This window comes from Mus caroli, unplaced genomic scaffold, assembly GCF_978045245.1.
Source record: "Mus caroli unplaced genomic scaffold, Mus_caroli_1 scaffold_6, whole genome shotgun sequence".
NCBI lineage: Eukaryota > Metazoa > Chordata > Mammalia > Rodentia > Muridae > Mus > Mus caroli.
Window position 1 is genome coordinate 82,723,648 of NW_028227261.1, and position 21,712 is coordinate 82,745,359.

The 21,712-nt window shown below is 35.9% G+C and overlaps 1 pseudogene; it reads right to left on the minus strand.

Annotated features, from left to right (window-relative positions):
• The window catches only part of LOC110293338 (serine/threonine-protein kinase PRP4 homolog pseudogene), a 49,878-nt pseudogene extending 28,877 nt beyond the window's left edge, over positions 1–21,001 (minus strand).
• Positions 21,002–21,712: the final 711 nt, after the last annotated feature.

A 21,712-nucleotide genomic window follows, 5' to 3' on the forward strand; every position in this document is an offset into this window, starting at 1 on the left:
GTTAAACAGGAAGATTTTATCAGGTTACTTACAGGACTATAATGAAAAGTTATTTAAAGAGCAAGAATGACTCAAAGGGAGATATATCACCAAATTCCACTTCAGAGTGTGTGACACATAACAGAAGCTAGAAACCTGAAACACACTGTAGAATTTATAAAGAGCTTAATAGGTTGGAGACTGTCCTGGTAGATCAATCTCTATGAAACAAGTTGGTTGATTAGTCTTTTCTAGGTAGTTGCTACTTGGAGAGCATTTGTCATTAATCCTTGAGGTTTACATAAGCTTGAGGAGGAAGGAACTTCATGAATCTGGTCAGTTTCAGGGAATTCCTGAAGCTTTATTGAGTTCTTTACTCCCTAAATTTAATGAGCTCTCCTTTGTAAATGGAACATTTTACCTCTTCATAAAATGTTATTTTATTATTTCTTTTTAATTATCCTGTCATAAAATATCTTATTTCATCTCCCTTTAACATACTTTGCCTAAATAAATTTCTCTACAAAATGGAAAATTTTAATATAGAAGGAAACTACTACACAATACAATTGTTAATTGGGATTAATTGTAGGAGCATTCATGAGGAATTACTGAAAGATGCATGCATAATTCAAGGGCAACTATATCAGAAAGAAAGTTGATAGGTCTAATAATCCCCTCTCTGCAGCAATTGTTAATAATTTTTCAATGTTGTAGAATAAGAATGTAAATTCTGTGAGTTTCAAGAACTTCACTAATTTTTCTTAAGGAATTCTTTACTTCTTCAGCCCTGTGAGTTTATTTTATATCCTGATACCTAGGTAATATCTCCCCAGGAGAGAAAATTTCAATTTATCGGTAAAAGTTATATAATCGTGTGAGCATTATTCAAAATAAAAGGTGGAATGGCTATGTAAATATCAAAGAACAATTCAGAAAAAGGAATAGGACCATACTTAAAGAACAACTTATAAGCACTTAGCTTTTTCCCAAATATGTGAAACTATACATTTTGAAAACATTAGGCAGATTTATAATTATATATAAAGGTTTCCACATCCTTTTCACTTCATTGATAGAATAAAAAGCCACTTTGGAATATGAATAATATACAAAACAACACAACCTAACTAACATTTATTGATCTTTATGTGTTATTTTTCAAATTGTCTATGCTCTTATTTTTAAATATAGTTTACTTTAGATAGAATATTCCTGGGTTTATTTTATTTTTAATCTAAACTGACAAATGTTGTCTTCTAATTGAAAATGTATAAGTGTAGCTTTAAATTTTTGATATGGTTTTTGTCAGAATGCACAAGGAATTATCATGAATGTATGTCACATTATTATGCATAGACTATCATAATAATTTAAAAAATATTGAAGTTATATATTATGTATTTATAAAATTCAACTGAGCCAGCAATTCAAAGATATTTAAAGCTTCCAGAATATTTAAAAGTTAGATAATAAAATGTTGAATAGTATGAAATTTCAACAAATTCTGATTTGAGCTAAAATAAAAATATACTCTATCAAAAGTCTTAAAGAAAGATATATTAACATTAATAAATACATCATAAGAAATAACATTCTAAAATCACTGATGTCATCTTTCAACTTTAAAGTGAAAAATAAGCAGCTGTGTACTTCTATGGAACCAATTAAATGGACTCTGTAGGCTATATGCAGCAATATTAAATGGACTATGTAGCCTATCTACTCTGAGAGTAGAACTAGGTGAGACATAAACACAAAAGAAAAGTAAACCATAAACCAAGATTCCTGATAAATATAGATGTGATATTTCTTCACAAATTAAATACAGACTTCAAAACATTTATTCACCATTGATTACATCGGTTTTAGCTCAAAGATGCCAAATTGACATCAGTCAAATAATAAATGTGATAGACTGTGTAAGTGGACTTAAAGGCAGAAATCACATGATCATTTCAATACATCAGAAATGATCTTTTGACAAGATGCAGCATTTATTCAGGATAAAAGTAACAAAATGAACAAGGTTGGAGAAAAGGTGTCTCAATATAATGAAAGCTATACTTGACAAACTCAAAATCAACATCTTTAAAAATGGAGAATAACTCCCCCAATGGAATCCCATGAAATTGGGAACACAGTCTCCACTCCTTAAGTACTAGCTTGAACAATAAAAGAAGAGAAGGAAATAAAGCCATACAAATCATAAAAGAAGATAGCAGAGTATCAGAGTTTGAAGACACTGTGATTCTTTACAGAAGAGACTTTGAACTTACTAAGAGAAAACTTGGAGGACTATCAACATTTTGTTTAAAATTATAGAATACAAATTAAAACACCAAAATTAGTAGCATTTACATAACAACGACAGTACTTAGTAAAAATTGGAAAAATAATTCCATTAATAATAATAGTCAAACTCCAAAGCAACCTTGAAGTAAGCCTAACCAAAGGAATGAAGAACCTTTATAAAGAAAACTTTAAAATTCTGAAAAAATAAGTTGAGAAAAATTCTAGAAGTTGGCCACAGCCAATATGTTCATAGACTGGCATTACTAATATAATAAAAATAAATATTTTACCTAGATTTAATACAACCCCATTCAACCTCCCCAGTCATTATTTATAAAAATAGAAATAATATTAAAATATATATATATGTAAACCAGAGAGGCAAAGCAACCATGTACTAAAAAAAATTAAAAAGGCATTATCATGTCTGTTCTGAAGTTATAGACCACAGCCTTAGTAATGAGAACAACATGATAGTGAAACAAAAGAAGAAATAGAGATAAACAAGATAGAGCAGAAGAACCTGGTCTAAGTCAATGAAATGACAGTCACCTGGATTTTTACAAAGTTTCCAAAAATATACACCATAGAAAAGTCAGCAACCTTAAAGAATGGGTTATGTCACTTAGTAGTATCCTAAGATAATTGAATGTAAGGACTCCTCAGTGAGAGAGAAGTTTTGTTTGTCATTGTAAAGTTATCCAACTACTTGTGGTTGCTATGTCATAGAGAGCTTACTCTCTATGCCCCTGTGTAAGTCAGTATAATTTCTGATTGCATTCTAAAATGCTTGTAGCCACAGATAAATATAGTTCTCACTTCTGTCAAATAAAGCTTTCTTTTGCATTAACTATAAATCATTATGGAAATTTACAAATGGTCAAAATGCTCAGGATTTCTGGTGTTTGTTCAGTTGGAATTGATAACATCTACAGCAAAACTTCCACATGTAAGACTCAGGATATATAATGGAAAAGGGGGCAGAACACTTTCAAGAACTAGAAGACCAGAATATCTATGTATGTTTATACCTTCTGGATGTAAAAAGAAAACTACATCCAGGAAATCTAAGAAAATATATGGTTGTACAAACCAGATGCAAATAATGGCAATACCAGTTGATATTCCAGTATTGATAAAGGAAATTTCACAAGTCCCTACCCCTAGATGAAGAACTAAGGCATTTAATAACTGCTGTAAAGGAGGAGAATTGCTTCTGTAGGACTAACAAACTTGCTAAATGGTTATCCAAGACCAAGTGGTCAGTTCTAAAACCATTCATAGGAACAATATTAAATGGACTCTGTAGGCTATATGCAACAATAATAATTAAAGAGTAGGACAACATGAACCTTAGATGAGCAGGGGTGGGTACAGTTAACCTGATGGGAGGGGAAGCATGAGGGAAGTTAATGATGTGCAGACAGTACTTATATATAAAGCTATCCAGTCGATATACATGAATAAAGTAATACATTAAAGGAAACAAAAGTATTGAGCATAAGATGGAAACCAAAACAAAAAAAACTATTGATCATAGGAGAGAAAAAAAAAACACCACAAACAAAACACATGTTATAGAATTATCCAGAGAGATCACAAAAGAAGAAATTCAAATGACCAGTAAAATTTCTTTGAAGTGTTCATCATTAACTATCAAAAAAAAAAAATTAAAAACTGCTGAGATTTCATCCCACCTCTGTGAGAATGGCTCTTATCAAGAAATCAAATAGCAAAGCTGCTGAGGAGGAAGGAAAAGAGAAAGCCTTATCCATTACTGGTAGGAATGTAAACTTTCATAGCCTGTAAGTATGGTGGAATAAGCATCTCAGTGTAGAGGTTCCGCAGAAAGCTAAAAATAGATGTAACATGGGGCCCAGCTATGCTACTCCTGGATATATCCCTAAGAGATTCTTTATCCTGTATAGAGTTTCTCATCTACATTTATTACTGTCCAATTTAAAATAGCTTATAAACAGGTTCAAACTAAATGCAATGAAAAGGTAATAAAAATGACTACACAATGGATCTATTTAGTTCCATTTAGATCTAAAAATAAACAAACAAATAAATAACTCCACAATTATAAATTTTGCAGGTAAAGGGATGAAGCTGAAAAAATCATGAGTAAAGTACTACATTCAGATGAAAACAAATGTATAATCCTATACCCTAGTTTTGAATTTAGGCTTATTTAGACTGCTTGTAGAAGCCAAGAAAGTAGAACAGGCTACTAGGGAGTGAAATGGCTTAAGAGAGAAGAGATAGAATAACAAAAAACCTAGGATAGCAAAAACTTTTCTCAAGGATAAAAGAACCTCTGGTGGAATCACCATGCCAGACCTAAAGCTTTACTACAGAGCAATTGTGATAAAAACTGCATGGTACTGGTATAGTGACAGACAAGTAGACCAATGAAATAGAATTGAAGACCCAGAAATGAACCCACACACCTACGGTCACTTGATCTTCGACAAGGGAGCTAAAACCATCCAGTGGAAGAAAGACAGCATTTTCAACAAATGGTGCTGGCACAACTGGTTGTTATCATGTAGAAGAATGCGAATCAATCCATTCCTATCTCCTTGTACTAAGGTCAAGTCTAAGTGGATCAAGGAACTTCACATAAAACCAGAGACACTGAAACTTATAGAGGAGAAAGTGGGGAAAAGCCTTGAAGATATAGGCACAGGGGAAAATTTCTTGAATAGAACAGCAATGGCTTGTGCTGTAAGATGGAGAATTGACAAGTGGGACCTCATGAAACTGCAAAGCTTCTGCAAGGCAAAAGACACCATCAATAAGACTAAAAAACCACCAACAGATTGGGAAAGGATCTTTACCTATCCTAAATCAGATAAGGGACTAATATCCAATATATATAAAGAACTCAAGAAGGTGGATTCCAGAAAATCAAATAACCCCATTAAAAAATGGGGCTCAGAACTGAACAAAGAATTATCACCTGAGGAATTCCGAATGGCAGAGAAGCACCTGAAAAAATGTTCAACATCCTTAATCATAAGGGAAATGCAAATCAAAACAACCCTGAGATTCCACCTCACACCAGTCAGAATGGCTAAGATCAAAAATTCAGGTGACAGCAGATGCTGGCGAGGATGTGTAGAAAGAGGAATACTCCTCCATTGTTGGTGGGATTGCAAGCTTGTACAACCACTCTGGAAATCAGTCTGGTGGTTCCTCAGAAAATTGGACATAGTACTACCTGAGGATCCAGCAATACCTTTCCTGGGCATATATCCAGAAGATGTCCCAACCGGTAAGAAGGACACATGCTCCACTATGTTCATAGCAGCCTTATTTATAATAGCCAGAAGCTGGAAAGAACCCAGATGCCCCTCAACAGAGGAATGGTTACAGAAATTATGGTACATTTACACAATGGAGTACTACTCAGCTATTAAAAAGAATGAATTTATGAAATTCCTAACCAAATGGATGGACCTGGAGGGCATAATCTTGAGTGAGGTAACACAATCACAAAGGAACTCATACAATATGTATTCACTGATAAGTGGATATTAGCCCAAAACTTTGGATACCCAAGATATAAGATACAATTTGCTAAACACATGAAACTCAAGAAGAATGAAGACCAAAGTGTGGACACTATGCCCCTTCTTAGAATTGGGAACAAAACACCCATGGAAGGAGTTACAGAGACAAAGTTTGGAGCTGTGATGAAAGGATGGACCATCTAGAGACTGCCATATCCAGGGATCCATCCCATAATCAGCTTCCAAACGCTGACACCATTGCTTACACTAGCAAAATTTTGCTGAAAGGACCCAGATATAGCTGTCTCTTGTGAGACTATGCTGGGGCCTAGCAAACACAGAAGTGGATGCTCACAGTCAGCTATAGGATATATCACAGGGCTCCCAATGGAGGAGCTAGAGAAAGTACCCAAGGAGTTAAAGGGATCTGCAACCCTATAGGGGGAACAACATGATGAACTAACCAGTACCCCGGAGCTCTTGTCTCTAGCTGCGTATGTATCGAAAGATGGCCTAGTCGGCCATCACTGGAAAGAGAGGCCCATTGGACTTGCAAACTTTATATGCCCCAATACAGGGGAATACCAGGGCCAAAAGAATGGGAATGGGTGGGTAGGGAAGTGGGCGGGGGTATGGGGGTCTTTTGGGATAGCATTGGAAATGTAATTGAGGAAAATACGTAATAAAAAATATTAAAAATTAAAAAAAACAAGAGTAGAGACAGGGAATACTGGGAATGGAAAGATTTAAGGGTGGAAAAAGATTTGAAGGGTTGGGACAGAAGAGGAGAAAGTGAGAGAAGGTTAACCTAAATAAAATGGTACCAGAAGAGCTTTTTATAAACCCACTACTTGTAAGCAAACAAGGTAAATAAGTTAAAGCAAACACAATTATGAGTGAGATATCATCCTGCTCCTTTTCACAGGTATTACATAAAATCTTGTTGCCAGGTCACCTGTGTTGACAATGTTGTTAAATGAGTAGCAAGATCCTCCTGCAAACACAGTATAAGCCCCATTACCTTTCCTGGTTACCCACTGGAACTAGCTGATACGAATCTAATGTTGAAGATACCACACAACTTGTATACAATATTCAGAAAAATCAACCTGGAAGTGAGCTACAAGCTTCCTCCCTGTTGGCTGTTTCCATAGTGCCAGAAGGTGTTATGCAGGCTGCTGAGACATCAATAGTCACACCCAGCTGTGAACTCTATGAACAATCATACCAACCTGCCAGGCAAGATGTGTTGTGGCAATAACTGACTGTTCTCTGACTGGATTTTAGGGCTGATCTACAGGAGGCAATCCATGAATGGCACTGTAAATTCAGTCAAAAGTGCATGGGTGAGGAAGTCATAGACCCTAGTGTGGAACTTATAACAGCTGCTTAGCTAAGTTGACATGACACCAAACGACCTTCTAAATATTTATGTTTATGTTCATAGGCAAATGCTGCTCTCAGTTTTCATCCAAAATGTTCCTTATTCCAATGAATTCCAGTGAATATAGGTGTTGAGGACAGTGGTAGGTCAGGCCTAAATCCTAAACTGAGAATTTATACCACTACCTCTAAGGTTCAAGGAACATTTCAGAAAAGAAAAAGAAAGAATGAAAATGTGAAGAGCAGGATAGGAAAAGGGGCTGTAAACTACAGTCTTCTGGTCATAACAGAGACATTGGTTGAATACTCAATGTACAGTATGTACCTTAACAGAGCCCGAACAAGACTGGGCCTGGCATAGGTCAAGTTGGAGCTCATAAGGCCAGAATTGATCATGAAGAGTACTTGACTACTGGTTGATTATGGGGGAGGGGAAATTGTCTTCATATGCACTTCTCAAAAGCCTACCAGGTTCCAATGGATGGTTCAAATCCCAGTCACCACACAGATGCCTATAATTAAACACACGTACACACACACGTTCACACACACACACACACACACACACACACTGCAAGAATATGAAAGAGATGTATATTTAAGAAGCAGAAACTGGCCTGGTATGAGGGAAGTAGAGGGTAAGGAATGAAAGTAAATAGACTGTATCGTGTGCAGGTTTGAAATTGTCAAAGAGCAATTTTTTTTTTTTTTTTTTTTTTTGGTTTTTCGAGACAGGGTTTCTCTGTGTAGCCCTGGCTGTCCTGGCACACTTTGTAGACCAGGCTGGCCTCGAACTCAGAAATCCGCCTGCCTCTGCCTCCCGAGTGCTGGGATTAAAGTTTAATGAAAGTTTTAAAATAAAAACACAAAATAGCAGATAACAAATTAAACACCAAATAAACAAAGTGTAAATAATTGTAAGGAATAGGAATTGATTAAATAGGACCATATTAATTGAATAATCCATATATCACCTGAACCTATGCACAGGTTTGCTTCCTACTATTGCTCTTGGTCATGTCTGAGAGGACTTATGGTACAGCATCTTGTCATTCTGTTCTCTGAAAATTATGCTCCTCATCCATCAAACAAACATGAGGGTCTCTCCCTAGAGTGGCCATATGAGATAGAGAATCAGCTTAAAAACTATGTGTTGCAGGTGACAAAGGACCATCTGTCCATTTTACCACATAGTGTACCCCAGTTTTGCAGTCCTGTTGTAACAAATCCTAGATATTTCAATTTGTTTAAAAAGGTTTGCAAGAGGACTTGAACATACTCCAAGTTTGTATGGCTGATAAAAATCTAGTTGATGATAAATGTATTTAGCCACAGTTTTATGTGACACCATTTGGTTAGAGTCATTTTTTTCTACAGGATTCTATTTCATGTGAAGAGCAGTTTTTGCTTTTCTTCCTGAACGATGTATAATTCACTAGTGCATATGGCATGGCCCTGTTCCAAAACCTTAGTTTTCTATGTTATGATTTCCCAATGAGATTTGTTATAAACTCTACACAGCTTCTTTTTCCACTATAAATATTTCTAGTTTCACAAAGTTTTCCAGATCCTATAGCTTATGAGTTAGGACTTGGCTGCTCCTACTACCTCAAATCCCTTTACTGCTCTGGGCCACACTAAAAGTGGTGTTTTTTTCATGCTCCTCAGTATATGAATCACAGCCATACTACTAAATGTAAATTCTACTTCCAAATCCAGAGGAAGCCTATCAGGGGTCATGCTTCCTTGTGACTGGAGGGGTTAGAGAATGTAATCATTTATTCTTTATAATGAAAGGAGATTTCCACTATGTTTTGACAGATTATCATTTCTCTATCATGTACTGATAAGCCAGTCAATATATGTATTTGGATATCTTCCACCCTAGTTAATTCACATGTGCTTATGTTTTACCACTTTTGTATCTGATCACATAGGAAAGTTAGGACTGAATAAGGGGTAGATTGTTTCTGAAACACCAGCAAATGTATTGGAATTTCTTGAGTGCATAGTCCAAATTTTACAATTCCAAGTCCCAGCGGCTGATTCTTTCTATTCTAGGGTTTTGACTTGTGTGAAGAATCCTTGCTGAGCACAGATTCAGTTCTCTCGTCTATTACCTTTAGAATTACATACTAAGGCCAATATTTGCATTATCTTCTTATATACTACAATTTATTAACCTAAGGATGGAGGGAGATGAAGACAGAGGGAGAGAAGTGAACAGAGGAACAGAAAAAAGAGATGGGATGGTGATCTAAAATTTGGCTATAAGCCCATTCACTAGGTTTTCACTTTGTCATAAGAAATTACCACCTCAGCTTTCCATTTTCTCTCTCTATAAATCAGCTATCCTCTGTACTGATGGAACAGTTTCATTGCTCATTTAGCTTTCTACAAACCTTTAAAATTCTTGAAATAGTGAATATACCAATGCATTTCCTCAGACCTATTTGATATCCCTATTTCCATCATTGCAAGCTTTGATATTTGAAATACTATTGCATGTTAAGAATCCCAAAACCCACTTGTGAGATGTCATGGCTTCTCCTTGATAGACAGCAAATGTTCTAAACCCTATTTTAAATTTGTATTTAATTTTTCCTTTTAATACATTTTTGCTAAATGCTTGCATTTATGTGGATACATGTATGATGTACAGACATATGTTGAAGTCAGGTGACAATTTGTTGGGGTTGGTTCTATCCTATCATGTGGATTACAGGGATTGAAGTGAAGCTGTGATGTTCAATGGTAGGTAGGTGCCTTTATTCACAGGGACACCACACTACCTTAGTTTTGTGTTTTGTTCAACAAGATCTAATTATGTAGCCCAATTGGCCTTATACTTTCCTTCTTTTTACCTTAGCATCTAAACTGAAGAATTAATAGCATGCACACATAGTCTGCTCTTTATATTAAATCATCAGAACACATTTAGGTCATGTTCTTTGGAAAGGATCCCTCACAGAGTAAGATTTTCATGAGAGAGGGAGAGAGAGAGAGAGAGAGAGAGAGAGAGAGGTCTGAATTTCTGAATTTCCGAATTTCTGGGACTTCCTAATGACATAAAGTGGTCACCATTTAGGTTTCCTGTTCATAAAACTTCCAATATAAGCCAAGCAAAGAGGTTTCTATGTACCAAAGAAGAAAAGTCGCTAACTATGGCCTCTTTCCCAGGATGATGCATGACATTGGTGAAGGCAGAGCTTCATTCCACAGTGGGTCGACTGAAGTACTCATACAGTCTGGAAATTGTATAGTGAGTGTTGTATTTCTGATCAAGGTGACCTTCAAAGCATACAAACACAGTGCAATGTCTTCATTTCTCTCCAGGAGGAATTTAGGTATTGAGAGGTGTGGTAAAGGGTCAGCTCTGGGGTGCAGACAGAAACCAGAAGGATCGTGTCCCCAGCTGATCCTTGGCTCCTGTGTCCTGATGGCTCTGGGAGGGTCCCTCTTGGGCCAGGAATTTGAAGAGAAGTGGTGGTCTTCCCTGTGCTCACAGGTGTGTACTCACTTCTGGGAGACCAGCTCTCTCCTGGCGGTATTTGTGTATGTAGCTCTATGGCACAGGACCAGCTCTGGGTGCAGACAGAAACCAGAAAACCCCTGTCCCAGGCAGCTCCTCAGTTCCTGTGTCCTGAAGGTTCCTCTGAGCAGCAATGGTGGTCCTACTGTGCTCACAGGCCTGTCCGCACTCCTGAGAGATCAGCTCTCTCCCAGTGGTATTTGGGTAAGGAGCCCTGTGGCAGAGGATCAGCTCCAGCCGCAGATGGAAACCCGAAAGCTCTGATCCCAGGCTGCCCCTAGGTTCCTGTGTTCCAATGGTTCTAGGCAGGTTCCTCTAAGCAGCAGTGGTGGTCCTATCTGTGCTCACAGAAATGTCTGCACTCCTGGGAGACTTGCTCTCTCCCTACACTGTTTGGGTATGAAGCCCTGTGGCAGAGGATCTGCTCCTATCACAGACAGAAACCGGAAGCGGCAAAATTCATAAGTACATGTAATGCATGTAAAAGGGAAAACTATGATATATGTATTCAAATATATAAATATGTATAAAACTTTTAAGTGTATGGGAAAACAACAGAACAATAATGAAGCTTAATTTGCCTGGTTTATTCAGTAGTTTAAAACACTAGCCAAGCCCAGTCACAGTCCATTGAGGCAACTCAAAGTATAAACCTGCGGGATGAATTAAAGCAGTAGACATTGAAGAATGAGAATTTCTACTGGCTTCCTTACTTTGGTTTGTTCAACTGGTATTCTTTTAAAATTCAAGACAACCTGCACAGTTGTGACACTGCCCAAATGGTCTGGGTCCTCACACATCAGTCATTATTCAAGCAAAAGTCCTATAGATTTGCCTATAGGCCAATATGATGGGAGACTTTTCTGAATTGATATTTTCATTTTCCAGATTACTTTAACTGGCTCAAACTGATAATAAATATTAGCTAGCACATTAACCAAGTAAGATAAATCTAAATAAAATAATTTAAATGAAATATTAAATATTAATTAATAAAATTAATTAAAAGACATGATTAAAATGAATGAAATGAAATATAAAACTTTAAATTCATGGTATCAGTGAACACTAGTAATGAAAAATTACTCTACCTTTTGTTGTCTTTTTGCAGTTGATTCTGCTGGTGTCACAATGCTGCTTAATTATTTCAAGTTCAAGGATGTTGGATCAGGATGAGTTTTACACCAACAATCTTTTGACTTTCTTACTCAATAGAATCCCTTGATTTTGATCAAGTGCCTTGTAGAACACTCCCAATTTGGAGTACACTCATCCCTGAGCCAAGCAATTACCATGGCAGCTGAGCTTGATAACAGGGCTCCATTTGGCTATAAACATTAGGGGAAATGATTATATTATTTGCCTAAACTACTAGTTTCTTTTTTCTTCTTTTCTGAATTAATCCTCCAGAGATAAACTCTATCAGGAATTTGGAGAAGGTGCCCCAAACTCACTAATGTCAGGTTTGACTTTCTAACTAGCTTGCAAAATATAATAATGTTATCAGAGGTATTGATCATACCTGACTAAAGGTTTAATATGTACCTCATGATCATTTCTTTTCTTGTCTGGAGGAAGTAATATTATAGATAAGCCTTGTTTCTTTAACCTGGATGTCAGGATAAAATGAGTTAGAAAAAGCCACAGCTGAGCTACAAATGCATGTTTTAAATTTTTACTGTCCTATTTGCTACTATTTTTTTTCATATTTGTTATAACAGCATAATCTATCTGAAACTGAGTTAAATAATAAAGTTACATTATTATGTTTACAGGTAGTTTTTTCTTTAATAAAGAAAGAATATTCTTATTAATAAAAATGGATTATATTTCAATATTTGGTGTTACCTTATAGCATCTAGTGTGTGAAACAAAGAACCAAGAATAAGTTCTCTAGACATGCCAAAGAATGACTACTTTTATTATTGTTAAAACGACTAAGCCACAGCACCCAGAGCTGATCCTGTGCCACACTGCTCCATTCCCAGATACCACCAGGAGAAAGATGGTCTCCCAGGAGTGGTAGCATACCTGTGAGAAGAGGTAAGATCACCACTTTTGCTCTGAGGGACCAACTGGAGACCTCGGGACACAAAAAACAAGGAGCAGCCTGGAACAGGATCCTTACAGTTTCTGTCTGCACCACAAGCTGATCCTATGCCACAGTGCTGCATATACAAATACAGCCTGGAGAGAGCTGGTCTCCCAGGAGTATTGTCACACCTGTGAGCACAGGTAACACCACTACTTCTGCTCAAATTCCTGGCCTAAGAGGCATCAGTCCAGAATCATCAGGACACAAGAGTCAAGGAACAGCCATGGACAGGATGCTTCATTTTCTGTCTGCACCCAGGAGGTGATCCCTGAAAGAACTGGTCTCCCAGGAGTACTGACACACAGGCTTGAAGGAGGAACAAACCACAGTCAGAGACAGCTAGACCAGTTAACACTGATATTCAGATGGCAAGAGATATTCAGATGGCAAGAGCAAAGGCAAAAACATAAGCAACAGAATCCAAGGCTATTTAGCATCATCAGAACCCAGTTCTCCTACCAGAGTGAACGCTGGATACACCAAGACACCAGAAAAACAAGACTGATTTAAAATAATATCTCATGATGATGATAGAAGGCTTTAAAAAGGACACAAATAACTCCCATAGAGAAATACAAGAGAACACAGGTAAACAGGTAGAAGACCTAAAGAGGAAACACAAAAATCCCCTAAAGAATTACAGGAAAACACAACCAAACAGGTGAAGGAACTGAACAAAGCCATCAAGGATCCAAACATGGAAATAAAAACAATAAAGAAATCACAAGGGGAGACAACATAGGAGATAGAAAACCTAGGAAAGAGATCAGGAGTCATGGAAGCATCAACAATAGAATACAAGAGATAGAAGAGAGACTCTCAGATGCAGAAGTTACCATAGAAGACATTGGTATAAGAGTCAAAGAAAATGCAAAATGCATTTTCTAACCCAACACATCCAGGAAATCCAGGACACAATGGGAAGACCAAACCTAAGAATAATAGGTATAGAAGAAAGTGAAGATTCCCAACTCAAATGGCCAATAAATATCTTCAACAAAATTATGAATATTCCCTTTCACGTCATCACTTGTTCACACTTGATTGTGTGTATTCACACACACCCTTGCATTATGTATGTATGTATTCATATAGACATGTATGTATGTGTTGAAAGCCAGAGGTTGAGATATGGTGTTTTCCACAATCATTTTCCACATTATTTTGAGAGAAAAAAAACCTTTTTTTTTAATTGAACCTGGAGCTCATAGATTTGGCTAGACAAAATGATTCAGGAATCTTCCTATGTAGACTCCATCCTAAAGCACAAAGGTTTTTCCCCAGCATTTACATGGTTCCCATGGATGCAAACTCATGTCTTCCTGCTTATATGACAGGTACGGACTGACTTCTTCCTAGAATTTCTACTTTTACTTTATAATCATAATTATTTTTAGCTTTAATACCCTCTACACATCATTCGTCCTAAAAATATCTTAGCTCCTTTTTCTTTTTTTTTTAACCTAACAGTATTAGACATGCGCCTGAAATTTCCAAATTTCTGAATACTCTGTTTCAGTACCAGATTTGTTAAGCACTCACTGTCATTGTTATTATTGTCTGATTTCTTCAACTGTATCTCAGTGGAGAACACAGCATAAAGGAAAGAATAAACACACATTCACCAAGAAAATACACACAAAACAAAATTAACAAACAAACAAAAAATGGACCAATAAAGAAATAAAAACTAAAAGAAGTTTTTTCTGCAAATAATGTATCACATAGAAATCTATAAAAAAGAAAAGATAATTATATCAGTTACTGAAACAAAAGATAAAGAAGTAGATGATATTACAGCAAGAAAATTGAAGATCTCATTTGTTAAAATGTTTAGTGAACTTAACACATATGGAGTAAATAGAGAAAAGAAATCAAGTCAGATCCTATAATTTTAAAATGTCAGCAACATAGCTGAGAAAGTTATCAAAATGGATGAGAAATTCATCAACAAGAAGAAATTATTGAACAACTAAGATTCTAAAAGGAATGGACCAAGTAACAAAATAGCAAGAGACTTCTGGACAAAAAAAAAAAATCCCTAAAACCTAGTAAAGAATTGAAGGATATAGTTCAAGCCTTTTACAGTAAATATCCATTACCTAACATAATTATATCCAATAATCACTGTGATACCTCTTAAAATCAATGGATAAATAAAGCCTTCAAAATAAACACAAACTAGAGTAAATCATGACCTCTAAGCCAGCATTATAGAGGTTACTTTTAAAAACATCTTATGAAGGAGGAAGAAAGTAGTAACAGAAGGGCACTCAGTTTTTGTACCAGTACCATACTCATTTTATTACTGTATTTCTATAATAGATCTTGAAAACTCGAATGGTCATTCCTTTAACATTTTCTTTCTACTCTATATAATCTATATACTCTCTCTCTCTCTCTCTCTCTATATATATATATATATATATATATATATACACACATACATATATACACACACATATATGTATATATATGTATATGTGTGTGCATGTGTGTATATGTGTTTGTATATATGTATACATAATATATTGTATGTTATATTTTATTTCTATATACTTATAGTTCCATTTATAACCATGAAATGCCATATATGTTATAGATACAAGGCCTTATCTTATAATACATTATATATTTATATCATATATAAGTATAATATATGTTTTACATATAAATGCAATATATATACATATATGGCCTTTTATGTTCCATACGAAATTTAGTTTAATTAGAAATATTTTTATGAAAAATTCTGTGTGTATTTTGATAGGGAATGCATGAAATTAGTACATTGCCTTTGGTAGTCTAATTATTTTCACAATATTAATTATATCGTTCCATGAACATGGGATATATTTCCATTTTCAATTTATTGCTTCAAAAATCTCAAGTTTTTATTGAAAATGTCTTTTTGATCCTTGGTTCCAATTATTCCAATTTGCTTTATTATATTTCCTAAAATTCTTGTGACCATGAACCCTTTTACAGCATGTTTGTTGGAACATACAAAGGATAATACCATACTATTTTATATGTACCTATAATCACACACACACACACACACACACACACACACATCTTCTTCTTGAGGTGTTTGTTAGAGAGGAGTACAAAAGTCTTCTTAAGTAATAATGGCTCTAGGTTGTGGGTGTTCCTTTCATTGCCTTTCAGATATTGCAGCTAATTTCCTGTTACAGAAGACACCATGTTCATCAGACTCAGGACTCCAAAGATTTGGAGCTTGATCTGGCTTTAAAGCCTCTTTCTCCAGGACTAACTTTCATGGTGCCAGAAGGTGCTATTCAAGCTGCCAAATGAAAAAAGTCATCAGTAGCCCTACATAGCTGTGATGCCTATGCCTTGGCATTGAATACAGTGCCAAGATATCCATGAAAGGTCAATGGTAGCACTTGACAACAACACAACTAACAGCTGTCTAATTAGACTTATGACCCACTCAATAAAAGGAAAATCATGCCTGGTAGTAGGAACACAGCCAACTACCTGGGGCTAGCGAGGTCATTGAATGTAGATGAGAATTTAATACCTCCACTTTATTAGACCAGCAGAACTGCTGGCTGCATTCTAAATACTTATCTTTATATTAACAGATAATCATGGCTCTTACCTCTCATCAAAGTCATTTTTCATTTAAGCAGATGGACACCATTACAGCAAATTATCACATGTCAAAATGAAGAGAAATAAATTGATTTTAACGTGCCCAGCCCCAGTATATACATACATGACAACACAACTTCTGCACTTAAGGCTTGGGAAGGTAGTGGGTGAGGGAATGATAGAATTTTAAGCAGCAGAGGACTAGGTATTTGTCTGTAAGACTGTGTTTCCTGGAAATAGAAAAGCTACACTCATAGTACAATAATGATATGGTTACCTAAACAATAACACTACCAAGATACATGCTAAGAGGAGATGAGGAAAACCCCATGGGGGCTACCCCTAGACAAACAGCTACAGGAAACTAATGACTGCTGAGAGAAGAATTTGCTTTCCCAAGGGATGAGCTGTGTATTGGTTATCTGATAGGAAGTTGTCATCCATGAAATCATAAAGATATTTGCAACTTTACATGAACTTGGTAGGTTGCATTTGTGTGTATGTGTTCTGTGTGTGTTGTGTGTGCATGCACGTGTGTGTTTCAGTATTAATTAAAGAAATTAATTAATTAATTTAATTTAGAGGCACTAGAGAGAAAAAGGAAAGGGGAAATGATATAATTATATTTTAATTATAAATTATATTTACAAAAATAGCAGCAGCAGCAACAGCAACAACAGCAAAGCATTGGTAAGGATCAGGGAGAAAAGTCTTTTGATCAGCTACTGGAGGGCATGGAAATTGGTATAGTTACTACAGAAATCAGTATAGGGCTGCTTTGTTTCTATTTCTGTTTTTTCTTTTTTAATTTTAGTGTGCTTGTTTGTTTGTTTGTTTGTTTGAAAAAAGATTTATTCTCATGATATACCCTTAAAACTCCCAGGAATATGCTCAAAAAATCTACATCAGCACACTGCATTAAATCCTTGTGTCTGTGTTCATTGCAGCTTTATTAAATAAGATATGAATTCAGGGTCCATGACCTGACTTGATAAACAAAATCAGAAACACACAAAATGGAATTGTACAAAAAAAATTTTTGTTATTTTAAGGAAAATGGATAAAATTTAAATGGAGCATCATATCAAACAAACTAAGTGAGACTTAAAAAGTGAAATGTTGCACATGTTTCTTATATGTGTGACTTCCTAGATTATAGACATAAACACATTTTATATGAAAAATAGAAAGTAAACTATTTAGAAAGAAGTAAATTAGTGAATATGTAGAGAAAACAATGTAGTGAATATGGGCAAAGTACACTGTATATTTAATGAAAAGGCAATTATAGAGCTGCTATTCAATTGTTATTCACAATAATCATTATTTTCATGGTCCAGTTTCAATAATATATATCTCATCATTTAATGAACTACAATTTTAATCCAAATTACAAGCCTATATGTTCCAGTTTTGACTCTCTTATCAGCTGAGTATAAAACATTCTAGATTTCAAACTGGATTTATTTTCCAAAAGCAATACCATTGAATAGAAATTGGTAAGCTCAACAGTTACCTGTTCTGTGCCATGTGAGTTTATTGTATTCACTAAGAAATTATGTTTACTTTCACTAACACAGAGAACGAACTAATCTGTGGAGGAGCATCTTTATAGTTATGGATACTCTAAACATATGTCTATGATAGACAATAAAATTAAGAATTATGTAAAAACTTAATTTACATGCTATCAAAGCTATAATAGTGCTTCTTTCCGGAAGAGCTATAGCTTCCATGGTGACTTCCTACATATAGTCTTTTATTCACAGAAGTGGTTGAATATTTCACAAATTAACATTTCAACATGTATTTTCACTAAACAGATGGTATATATGGAAATATGATGCAGCATGACATTCTACTTAGTAGTATTAAATTTCTTTGGTCTCTAGAACCTTTAAAAGTGTTTATGAGAATCTCCTTACTAGAATAAAATTTTTATGAAGTAAATTTCTACTAAGGTGTTCTTAATATGTGCCTTCCATGAAATTTTCAGTGTGTCTTTTATTAAAATAAAATAGAGTAAATGAAAATTAAGAAATGTCACTCTGTCCAAACAATGACTCTCATTCAACTTCCTCTGAATTCAGAGTTATCATCGTTCATTTTTCCCAGCACTTAGGTAAAGCAGCACCCATTTAGATTGACAAACTAGCTTTATCCCTGTGTCACTTTATAAATTTCTGTTCAGGAAACAATCACTACAGCATTTCTTAGTAAATTACTACCCCTAAGATTGCTCTTGAATGAGATGACAAACTTTCTTGTCAAGTAGATACTATCAACATTTAAACTTCCTGCAATGTGAATATGATCCAAATACCCTTCTCTATTGGGGATATTAATGGTCTGAGATTCAAACATAACAATCTCTTTTCTGCAGTTAGTCCACTGATTAAAATAATGAGGAAATGTATTAATTTTGGTTTTTATTTTTAATGTCTTTGAATAATTGTGTTGGGATTTTGATAGGGATTGCTAATCTGTAGATTGCCTTTCATAAGATGGCCACTATGTTAATTCATCGAATCCATGAACCTGGGAGATCTCTCCATTTTCTGAGATCTTCTTTGATTTCATTCTTTAGACACTTGAACTTATTGTCATACAGATCTTTCACTTGTTTGTCAGAGTTACCCCAAGATATTTTATATTTGTGACTATAAACTATTAAGAATAAGGATATTCTGAGTTTTGCAGGCAAATGTTTGGAACTAGAAAATATCATCATGAGTGAGGTAACTCAGACCCAAATGCATAGTGTATATTCACTAATAAGTGGATATTGCTAAAAAAAAAAAAAAAAAAAAGTACAGAATACCCAAGACACAGTCCATAGTACTCAAAGATCAACAAACTGAAGAGCCCAACTGAGAACATCTCAATCCTACATGGAAGGGAGAAGAAAACAATCACAAGGGAGGAGGGAGGAAGGGACCTTGGTGGGAAAGTTGACAGTGTTGGGGCAGAGTGGTACATGATCCAGTATTGGCTGAAGGAAAAGGAATAAAGCCCTGGGGGCTAGGAGAAAGAAAGGAAACAGGAAATCTCAGGAGGAAGGAGCCAGGGATCCTCCAGAATATACTAGAGACCTAGGAGGTGAGACACTCTCAGGACTCAAAGGGAGGGACCTTAGATGAAAGGCCCTACAGTAAATGGGGAGAAGGAACTTGTAGAGCCTACCTCCAGCAGAAAGACAGGGCATCAAGTGAGGGATGGGGTTGCCATCCCACAGTCAAATTTGTGAGCCATAATTGTTTCTGTAAGAAAGAACTGCAGGGACAAAAATAGAAAAGAGCCTGAGGAAAAGGAGTCCAGCAACAGGCCCAAAGTTTGTTCCAGCTCAAGGGAAGGCCCCAAAGCCTTGCACTATTACTGATGTTATGGAAAGCACACAAAAAGGGACCTATAATGACTGTTCTCTGAAAGACCCAACAAGTAGGTGAGTCAGATGCAGATATTTGCACCCAACCAATGGACAGGAGCTAATGACCTCTGTGGTTGAACTAGGGAAAATCTGGAAATAGTTGAGGAGCAGGGCTACCCTGTAGGAGGACCAACAGTCTCAACCAACCTCGACCCTTGAGATCTCTCAGACACTGGACCACCAACCAGGCAGCATATACTAGCTGATATGGGGCCCTACATACATATACAGCAGAGGACTGTTGGATCTGGGTTCAGTCACAAAAAATGTACCTATCCCTCAAGAGACTGGAGGCCCCAGGGAGTTTAGAATTCTGATGCAGGGACATCCTGGTAGAGATGTGGGATAGGGAGGAGGCTTGGGATGGGCAATGGTCAGAAGTTGAACCAGGAGAGGGATAAAATATGGAGTATAAAAAATTAAATAAAATTTAAAAAAAAAGAGAAGATATAGGGAGATGGAGGAGATGAGGTAAGGAGTAAAGGCTAACTAAATTTGCAGGCATATGAATAAGGCATCTGAAAACTTATTATTTTGTGAACCAATAAAGAGCATAAGTTGAAAAAGAGATTGTTAGAAGGCATAGTCTTCATATCTAGATAACAGTGTTCATGAGATGAGGTATATTAGTTTCATTTCTGTTGCTTAACCAGAAGCAACACATTGACTTCCAGGATAAAGTTCATTGATACAGTCAAATCAAGGCAGAAATTAAGGCAGCTAACACATCTCATTCATAGTTAAGATCAGCATGACAGGAATGTATTTATGTATCATGTTTGTTCCTGTTTGTGTTGAGCTCGTTTTCTTTATTCTTATTCAGTTTATGGCCCAGCCACATTTAGATGACTCTTCTCACTGTATTTAACAATCAAGATATTCCTCCACAGACATGCACAGGCTAAACTATTCTAGACACTGTTCATTAGGATTCACTTCCTAGGTGATTCTCAGCTATCTCACAGAGCCAAGACTAATCAGTACACAGGGCCTACTAAAATCTCAATGCCAGGTATGAGATATCTCTTTATAAGTTGTTGGTCATAGAGGTCCAGAGCCTACCTACTCATAATAATACAGTCTCTTACCATATTTTTTGACCGTTCACAAGAACTTGCTGATAAGACTCTATTGACAAAGATATCACCCATCTTGACTACAAGATATAGAGAATTACAAGTCAAAATAAGCAGGAATTTCCTCCTTGCTGGCTAATTCTCAAAGTGCTAAAAGGCAGAATGGCACTGAGATGTAGCATTCTTTCAGGCAAAATATGCCCATTGGTACAACAGTGGAAAGATAGTTATAGCATTAAGCAATTACTCTCTGATTGGATTTCAGATTCCACAAAAGACAGTTTACATCTGGTACTGTCAACTCAGGGGGGATAAAAGGACCTTAATACCATTTAGCTAAATAGCATTGGTACCTAGTTTCTTTGTAAAAGTTTACCTCAATTTCCACTGACAAATTCAACATCCACCTTTAATTGGGAAATCCTTCTGTACAATGAATTGTGGTAAATGCAAACACAGAACTGATCAATGTACTAAGAATAAGTGATGGTTGCATGTACAGCTCTAAATACTACATTTATACCATGCATTATAAGGCTCAGGATGCATTGTCGAATAGGAGTCAGAAGACAGAGAGAATATCTTTAAAATGCTGAAGTATTGACAAATGAAAAACATGATTTTGCTTCTTCTCATGCTACTCACAATAAGACTATATAAGATAAGGCCTAGCAACAATTAATTACGGCCCAGGGAGGATCTCTTGACTCCATCCTCCACCTTTTTTTTTTTTTTTTTTTTTTTTTTTTTGGTTTTTCGAAACAGGGTTTCCCTATATAGTCCTGT